Genomic DNA, 9,332 nt, shown 5'->3' with positions numbered 1-9,332 from the left:
ATAATATTATATTGTTGACTCTTGGGGTCTATGTCAAAAAATAAAAAAGACATTGTGGGAATATATTTTATTAGATGTAATATATAACAAAATATATTGGTTATAATCTATTTATCACAATATATTACATTGTTATTTACATGAAATTCATGAAAGTCCTGTCAATGAAAATCCACGAAGGATTATACAATATCAACCGATATCTCATTGAAATGATATAAGACCCCAATAAAGTCCATGGACTCTCCGTTATCAATAAAAATATATATATAGACATGATGTCTATGAATGTCAACCAAAGTTCTGATTAATTATATCATGTTCAAACTGAAGTTGTAGTCTTGATTAATTATATCATGTTCAAACTTTAGCTAAAGTTAGTACTAAATGATGCTTTTCCATGCACTGCATTAACATGTGCATCACTATTAGCTATATGACGGTATACTGCTTTTTTGTTAGTTGGTGCGCACACTCTCCCACAAATCGTAGGCCGCAGAGAGAAGATGTTGATCTGCCTTTGGTCTCCGTACAAACAGTTTTTCTTCATACTGCAAATAAGAAGAGACATAATCATCTCATATCCAACTAATGCATACACAGAAAACCGTATAGAGTAATGGTCAACCTGAAGTAAATCGTTTCTGAGACCAGAACGAGGTGTATCAGACACAGGAAAACAGTCCATCGCAAGGATATGACTACGTATTTTATTGTCTTAGTTAGTAGGAGCTCTATTGTTCACTTGCAAACTTTTTGTTTGGATCCAATTGTCACGACTTACGTCATAGATGAAAGACATAAACCTAGAGATGTAATTTGTGGTCCTACCACAATATGGGCATGGAAACTTTTAAATTATATCTATACCCACTGAAGTGTATGGGTATTTGGCAAGAGTACGCGAGTTTCTGACGCTAAAAAAGAGGGTTCACCTATCACAAAAAGTACTAAAATCTCCACGAGGTCCTGATAAAAAGCTACAAGAACGACAACTAAAATGCGCACCTTAGAGAAGACACACCCAGATAATAAATGTTTCAAGAATTAAACCCAGTTTCACTATAGGCATTGCATTTAAAAGTAAGAAAAGAAGCCTTTCTAAGCTAAAAGATCGTTGCTTCAAGTCAATTGTTACTCATACCTTTGCATGAATAAACTTCTCCTTCATTGAAATCGGATCATTATGACTAGGGTTCCCAGACAGAGTTGGCAAAGGTATTTCCGAGTGACTGAAACAAAGTTATAACAGAAGGTTCCCAGACTTTCACATCAAGCATGAACCTTACCTACAAGTCATGAACCTATTATTTTCGAAAATAGATCCACTAATTGGACGGAAGCCATAATGCTAACAATCATATAATTTCTTCATTGACCATTCCTAATGCAAACAGAACCATTTTTCATTCATACTCACCAGACAAAAACCGAGAAAAATGGAGAATTTCAGCCACACCTGAAGGAACTTTGATGGCAAATGACTAAGTAGAAAGTATTCAACAGATAACTAAATCGAGGACAGAATCAACAACAACATTTTTTGCGGCCTCTTCTTCTTGAGTAGGCGAGAGAAACTCACGAAAATCAAGTATCTCTATTATGAATAACCCACATTTAGTCTACAAACCAAGCAAAATAAACTAATAAAATTTCCAAAATCCTAGAAATTGAGTATATTTAAATGAGTTATCTTTTTTACCTTTGTAGAGTTGAATCATGGGGGATTTTAATTTATTATTAGCTCGAAACCAACCACGTTCTAAACTAGGGTTTGTGGTTGGAATTGGAGTAGCAATGTTGGAAGGAGATGGAGAAACATCAGATGGTATTCTAACTACTAAAACATCATCTTCGTCTGAATTCATATCGAGAGAGAAGTAATCAGCAGCGGCTGTTGAAGGAGAAAGGAGATTGCTCTTTCGTGTGTATAGAATAGAATTTGGGTTTAGGGTTTAACCTATTAAGAACAAGATGAATTTCATCTATGGTACTTTCGTGTTCTCTGTACTTATTTCGAACCTTGATTTTAGATCGAAATCGTTCATGTTTCACAGATTACAAAGATTTAAGAAGAAGAAGAAGAAGAAGAAGAAGAACCCTAAAAATTTCTGAGTTTTTTCGAGAGAGAGTCGGTTTTGATGTGCAGGGATTTTTTGGGAATCAAATAATTAGAAAATGACTTGAATAGTAATTATCAATATTATTTCAAACTTAACTTATTATTACCCATAATATTTTAGTAACTTCCACTCAATTGAAAAAAGAGAAATTTTAAAAGGCCCCCCGTTTTTGTTAAAAGGCCTCCCCGCTAAAAGCACCCCTCATTATAACCCATTTGGTTATAGGGCCCCCTCTACAAAAGAGCACCTCCTTCATCAATATTTGACCTAATGGCAAAGTTAACGCCGTTAGGTCAAACTTAACCCAAGACCGGTGATGTTGACCGCGCCACATCATCATCATCTTCTCCGGCAGGGTCGCCGGCCGGCCAAACTTCCGGCCGGCGACCTTCAAAATTTTTTTTTTTTATTCTCTCTCTCTAAAAACAAATTTTTTTTTTTTTTTTTTTTTTTAAACTCTCTCTCTCTCTACAGATCTAGAGAGAGAGAGAGAGAACAGATCCATTGAAGGTCTGCGAACAGACCTTCAATGGATCTGTTCGCAGACCCATTAGAGGTCTGCGAACAGACCTTCAAAGGGTCTGTTCGCAGACCCTTTGGAGGTCTGCGAACAGACCTTCAAAAGGTCTGTTCGCAGACCTTCAATGGACTCTCTCTCTCTAGATCTGTAGAGAGAGAGAGAGAGAGTTTAGAAAAAAAAAAAAATTGTTTTTAGAGAGAGAGAATAAAAAAAAAAAAAAAATTTGGAGGTCGCCGGCCGGTGACCCTGCCGGAGAAGATGATGATGTGGCGTGGTCAAATGATGCAGAGAAAATGTGGGTGAAATACACCTTTAAAGGGGGTTTTTTTCACCCATTCAAAGAGGGGGGTCCTTTAACCAAGCTAAGTCAAATGTCTTTTACTAAGTCAACGAAACCATGGGGAGGCCTTTTAACAAAAACGGGGAGGCCTTTTAAAATCTCCCTTGAAAAAAATCTAGGTGTTTTTAGTTATTACAATAATTTTGTAAACCTAAATACCCATTTTCCCATCTAGAAATTCAAATACTTCAGGTATCTTAAGGTTTAGCGAGGGATTTAGAGATCAGTGAAAAAACGATTTGGGACTTAACAAAGAAAGAGGAAAGAAGAAGATGAAAACTGTTGGGCATTACTTTATATTTTGTAATTTTTTAAAAGGAAACACACATGTGTTTTCTTTCAATTTCAAGGTTTGTGGTTGCCTTTAGAGTTATATTCTTTTTTCGTAATATTATATGTATTCATTGGTAGAATTATACAGGTGAAGTGGAGAAACACACATAACATATTAACACATGCCAAATAACACATTACAATTAGGTCAATTACTACAGTGCGTCAATGTATTTGTTTTAACAGAAACGTCTTTAGTTCACAAACACCCCTACCCCGTTATTACAAACAACACAACCTAGGACACATATACACGAAGCTAAACCCTCATGGAAGTAAAAACACATGAAAAGACACACAAACCACGAGACTTAAGCTATTCCTAAACATAGGGGACTCTTCAGGATGTCTGCTCCATTGTTGCAGGTATCAAGAGAGATGATACTCCGGTGGGCAACACCTCCTTTCATACTTGTTGCAACGTGGGAGATATTTTTGGATCTCTCTTGTTCTTGTTGTTGTTGTTGTTGTTGTTCCTAACACCATTATAAGTGACGAGCCATACGTTTCTCCATAGTTGAAATTTTGGAAATGGCAAACAAACAAAAGGAGGAATGTAGTGAAGAGGAAGATATAATTATTTATAGAAAGGCATTACGATTCAGTACTTGAATCACGGCTTGGGTTGGGGTTGTGCTGCGGCCATTGTAGAAAGAGTGCATGTTACAACCCATGTAGAAGAGGTTGTTGTTGGTCGGGATATCATTTCCCTTGATGGGCATGTGGATCATTCTGATGTGCACCCTCGTCCCCAAGTATCGTCGTATTTTGTCTTGTCTCTGCCATTACTTCTGTGAAGAGGTGAAAACCTCTATGTGATAAACTCGGATGAACCCGAGTTATGGAGGGAGAGCTCGGGTGAAAACCGAGAGAGATTGAAGTGAGTTAGCTAGCTCTCGGTTGAAGCCGAGGATGATGATGTGGGTTCTCGGGTATAACCGAGGTTGATAGCTTGAAGCTCTCGGGTATAACCGAGAATAGATGATGAAGCTTCTCGGGTGAGACCGAGAGGTGATGGTGATGAAGTGTGATCGAGAGAGAGAAAGAGAGAGAGAGAGATGGGTAAATACCTTGGTTTATTTACTACAATTTGTATTTTACATCATGTATGGATCCCTTTATATAGGTTTACATTGGAGAAGTTTTAGGGATATGAAACTCTTATGATCTCTATCTAATCATGTTTATCTAAAATACAACAATCCTAATCATACTAGGAAACCTAATTATATTAGGAATCCTATCCTAAACGTGGACCTAATCCACTCGGTTCAGCCGAGTGGAGTAGACCTTCCTGTAGGGATTTACACCCTTCTACTAGTGTTTATAGCGGAAATATGACATCTAATGTCTACACTAGTATTCCCAGGATCACATGCAAAACTAGTAATTAATCTAATGGAGATAGTAGATTACCTTAATCGCTTTTCCCTCAAACTAGTTGAATTGATTGAAGAAGACCAAGAGCTTCAAGTGTAGCTCCTCTACTTGGGACACGAGCAATCAATTTGATCTCCCACCTTGTTGTATAGCTAGCACACCAATGGTGGTTGGATAATAAGAAGACCTTCTTCTTGCTTGACTAGATAGATAGTTAATGGGAATTAGCTCACTTTCTCCTCTCTACTTGATGTGGTAGAGTAAGAAAGCTTAGAGAGAAATTCCACACCTTATTCTCTGCCCTAAGAGTGTTTATATAGAACCCTAATAAGAATCCACCTCCTTTTAGGTTTCCTAAAACACCCTTTAGAATAAGATTTAGGGAAATAGTCGAAAATAGCAACTATTGGTATTTTCTCAATTCCCTAAGGAGATGACGTCCAAACCCAGCCAAAATTGGCAGATTTAATGTTCATAACATAAGGAAACGTCCCTCCAAAAATCAGCCCAATCCGAGCCCTAAAAGTGCCCGAATCGGCCTAGGCCCAAAAACCCTGTTTTTGGCCTTTTTGTACTATCTTTGCCTAATTCCTTTTTAGGCCTATGAGATATGTTTATGGGACACTCCCATGATTATATCTCACTCCCACTAGTCATATCCTAGATCAATTTGTCACTCTTATGTGTAACCCGTTGTAGGATCCGATCGAAGTTAGCCGCGAATTACTTCGTAATTCGACGATCGTAGTTGGTCTCTAGCTACAACTCTACGATCCCTAAATCAATCGGACTTGATGATCTTCCACATCAATTGTCCTATCCGACAAATTGTTCGCATTGTCACCTTGGTCGAAGGACATCTCCTTCAACTCCTTCAGACTCCCACTTGGACTTAGAACAAGTGCAATGCCTCGATTCCCGTGTCAATTTAGTATCCCATCTGATACGTCACGTCATTCAGACTTTCTTGATATCCGAGTACAACTGTAAAAGACAAACGATTAACTTTTAATCCGTTTGAGCGCGGCCACGCATTTTCAGTTGCTACTCATCAAGTGGCCTTGAGACACTTTGTACCTAATGTGATTAGGGTGACACAATCCATTCTTGCGCTCCCACTTAACTTCATGTCTATCCTGTCCTTCCCAGTGTCCGCCTTTATAACCTCCTTTTACGGCGCGGCGTTTAACGGAACCAAAGTCGGGCATTCCTTACATAAGATGAGTGGAGCACTCATGTTTTGAGGAATCTCTCCAATTGTCTTTATGAGAAGTATTGACGTTCATCACGAGTGATGTACTTCTCATTTGAGGGTTATCCAGTGTATAAACCTTTTACACACCCACGTAGTCGAATAGAATATACTATTCCTATAGCCCATGAAACTGCGCTATCCCATCGACTCCCGTGCTAGTCTTCGTGAGTCATTGTTGTCCATGCAATGACCTGGACCAGGGATTTGATAATAAATATTCCAAGTTCACTTAATAGGGTTTCATTCATCAGATCACGTATCTGACAAACCTATTCGGAATGTTTTATCATCAATGGACTGTCGTTTAAATACTAAACCAAATTTAGACGACTTGTGAAATAACTCTATTATTTCTGATAACGAGAGTTGTAAATCTGAGCCTCTTCCGTAAAACTCTTTTACCCACTCAGTTTTACTCGTCGAGGTTTAAAATTATACCTCATGCCTTAGACTGTGTATGACTCTCATACTATGTCTTAGGTGACAGTTCAGTTTGACTACCGTGGTAGTCGGTTTTAAACTTTGCTAATTATCAATTAATTTGAAGACGGTTATCTTCAACCTTGATAATTTCTAATAACTTTTACTAGAGTTAAGGCTTTTAATTCTTTATGTAGTATTTGCAACAGTTCCCGGCTTAAACACTTTTAGCCTACTTTCCTTCCATGTCTGAAAGTTTGCTACGATGACATGTTCAATTTTGTACTACTTCATCCTTTAGCCTTCTAGGATGTACTAAGTAGTGTTTCGGTTTTCCAATCCGAATTCGGATGTTTAAATGCTAATCATGTCCAACATGATTGACTTTATGTTTTCGAACATAAATGTCTCTCTCATGCGTGCTAGCTCATCGGTGTCTTTTCAGACTCCGATTTTTGCAACGCCCTCTGTCATGAGTTTTTGGGTCGAAATTCTTTTAGACTTTCCGAGTCTTAGATTTTCTGTTTCGGATCTCAAGCATCTCAGCGTACTGAGTCTCTCTAATCCTATCATCCTTTTGATCTATGCTTATAGATCTTCAGATGCCCAAAATGGCATTTTATCCTTTTGTGTGTGGTCCTTTATTGAGTCAGTTCGTTACTGTTATACAACACCTTATGTCGTACTCAATCTTTTGTATGTACTCTGCATACGTCCCGGAAGGTTTGTTTACTCCCACTTACCTTCTTGAAATTTCGTGATTCAAGATTTTCTTCATTCCTCAGGAATCAAACTTCTTTGATTGCCTTTTGAATCGAAGATTCTAACTCTTGCGTGCTTTTAATCCGTCGATAGATTTCTGAAGCATGCTTGTGGACATAACTTGATTGGAAGAATCTTTATTCTTCTTGTCTCGTTTCGGGAAACATGAATGTTTCCATCCTTCTCAGTTTTCTATTTTGGAAAACCAATTTAGGTCTTCTGTTGACTTAAATTATCAAGCTTCATGTCTTGACGAGATATGGATTCCACGATGATTTTGGCTTCTAGCCAAAATCTAGAGTCAGTTTCCGTTTCTGCGCAGGTCTTTTATCTCTTCAGAAATAACCTTTATTTTCTGAGTCTTTAAGATTTTATTTTGACCTTTCAGGGCTTTTGAACAACAATTTGGAGTTATCTCAACTACTTTGAGATATTCCTTTAGAGACACTTTCACTCGCTTTGAGAGTTCTCCTGCGAATGACATTCGCTTTTGTGCGGTGGGTTTACAAGATCATATCTTTAACCTTTCCTTTTCCAAGGAGTCGCAGTTTGTTGCTCTTGGTCGAATTTAATCGTCTTGTACAAGTTTCATGATTGTTCTTCATGAAACTCCATGATTTTTCTCATGATCGAATTAAATCGACTTGTACTTTTCTCCCACTTATTCTTGTAATAATTAGTGTTTATCTCCCAGATTACTAGGTGCGCTAATTATTAGAAGAATACTATCATGAGCAACAAACACTTTGTTCTCTTGATTGCTTGTGGAAAAAGCCCAAATTTCTTCTAAAGAAATTGCGTCAGACTTTAGCTAATTTTGTAATGCCTTTACAAGCTTAGACGGACTTTGGTAGTTTTGTGAGAAGCTATGTCTAGACTAATGGATTTTGGAGGATAGAGTTTGATTCGTGTTCTTCATCTTAATCCTTTTGGACGCTCCAAATATGGATAGGTTAGAAGTACGTTTGAAGATCAATCTCTGTTTCTGACTTAAGACTTTCTTTCTTGTCAGTTTGATTCATGTTTTGGTTATAGTGGACCTGTTGTCCTCATCCCTTTCCGATGAACCTATCTTATAGGTTTTTGACCAAGTTTAGAATCTTTTGGTATAGTTTGTTAAATCTAGCACTTATTAACATCCCAATTTAGAAATAAAGTTCTTTATTGATTCTCCGTAATACTTAGTACAGAGATGATGTTAAAAACTAGAAAAACTATTAATCTAGAATAGTGCCTAAAGTAGACTTCGATCCCTTTCAGCATCCTTAGCAGTCGAGGCTTCTGCTCCCTCTTGGATCTTGTCTTCTTTAGCCAAATACTCAGTTCCCAGCTGCGCCTGTACATTCACAATGATAGGGCAATTTTAGGTATCATATACCAAGGTTTGGGAATTTTACAGTATTTGATAAGTTAACTGTTTATACCTGAATTGGAAGCCACTGTTCCATTCTTTTTGTCCTCCAAGAACTTAGGGCAGTTTCTTTTCCAGTGGCCTTTGCCATCACAGTAGAAACATTTGGTGTCAGAAGGAGGACCTTTGTCTTTAGGTTTGGCAACTCGTTTGCCTTTTCCTTTTGACGCGGTTTTCTTCTTCTGTTTTCCACCTTTCTTGAACCCTTTGTCCTTTTGTACCATAAGAACGTCCTTCTTAGTCTCCACTATAGCGACGTCCTTTTCGGCTGTTAGAAGCATAGAATGAAGTTCCTCCAACGTTTTATCCCATCCATTCATGTTGTAGTTCATCTTAAACTGATTAAAACCACTATGGAGGGAGTGAAGGATAGTGTCGGTAGCCGTCTGTTGGCTATAAGGGAAACCTAGTTTAGCCAGCTTGCCCATGAGCCTGATCATTTGACGAACATGAGGCCCAACTGGTTTTCCCTTTTCAAGGCGCATGTCCATAATTGCTTTAGAGGTTTCAAACCTCTCCAATCTCGACTGTTTCTGGAACATTTCCCGAAGTTGTCGCATCATGGAGTAAGCATCCATGTCTATGAACTGCTCTTGCAGAGTCGGTTCCATGGTTGCTAGCATTAAGCAAGTTACAGGCTCTGCCTTTTTCCGTACACTCCTTTCTTCATCTATCTCTTCTTTAGTCGAATTATCATCCAATACAGGAATTGGAGTTTCTAGTACATGTTGCTTTCCTTCCATCCTGAGAACTATTCCCAGGTTCCTCTCCCAGTCAAGGAAGTTGTG

The 9,332-nt window shown here is 38.1% G+C and overlaps 1 long non-coding RNA gene across 1 annotated transcript; it reads right to left on the bottom strand.

Moving 5' to 3' along the window:
• Positions 1–251: 251 nt before the first annotated feature.
• LOC147559166 (uncharacterized) lies at positions 252–1,642 on the bottom strand. The gene is made up of 3 exons (XR_015233593.1): positions 1,421–1,642; positions 1,145–1,289; positions 252–551 (listed from the first exon to the last, which is right to left on the bottom strand). It is a non-coding gene; the product is annotated as an uncharacterized LOC147559166 (long non-coding RNA).
• Between the last annotated feature and the right edge of the window lie 7,690 nt (positions 1,643–9,332).

Source organism: Eschscholzia californica, unplaced genomic scaffold (genome assembly GCF_041429995.1).
Source record: "Eschscholzia californica isolate CP2 unplaced genomic scaffold, dmEscCali1.0.p SCAF_2, whole genome shotgun sequence".
Classification (NCBI taxonomy): Eukaryota; Viridiplantae; Streptophyta; class Magnoliopsida; order Ranunculales; family Papaveraceae; genus Eschscholzia; species Eschscholzia californica.
The sequence above is the reverse complement of the archived record's forward strand: the minus strand, read 5'-3'. Positions and strand labels throughout refer to the sequence as shown.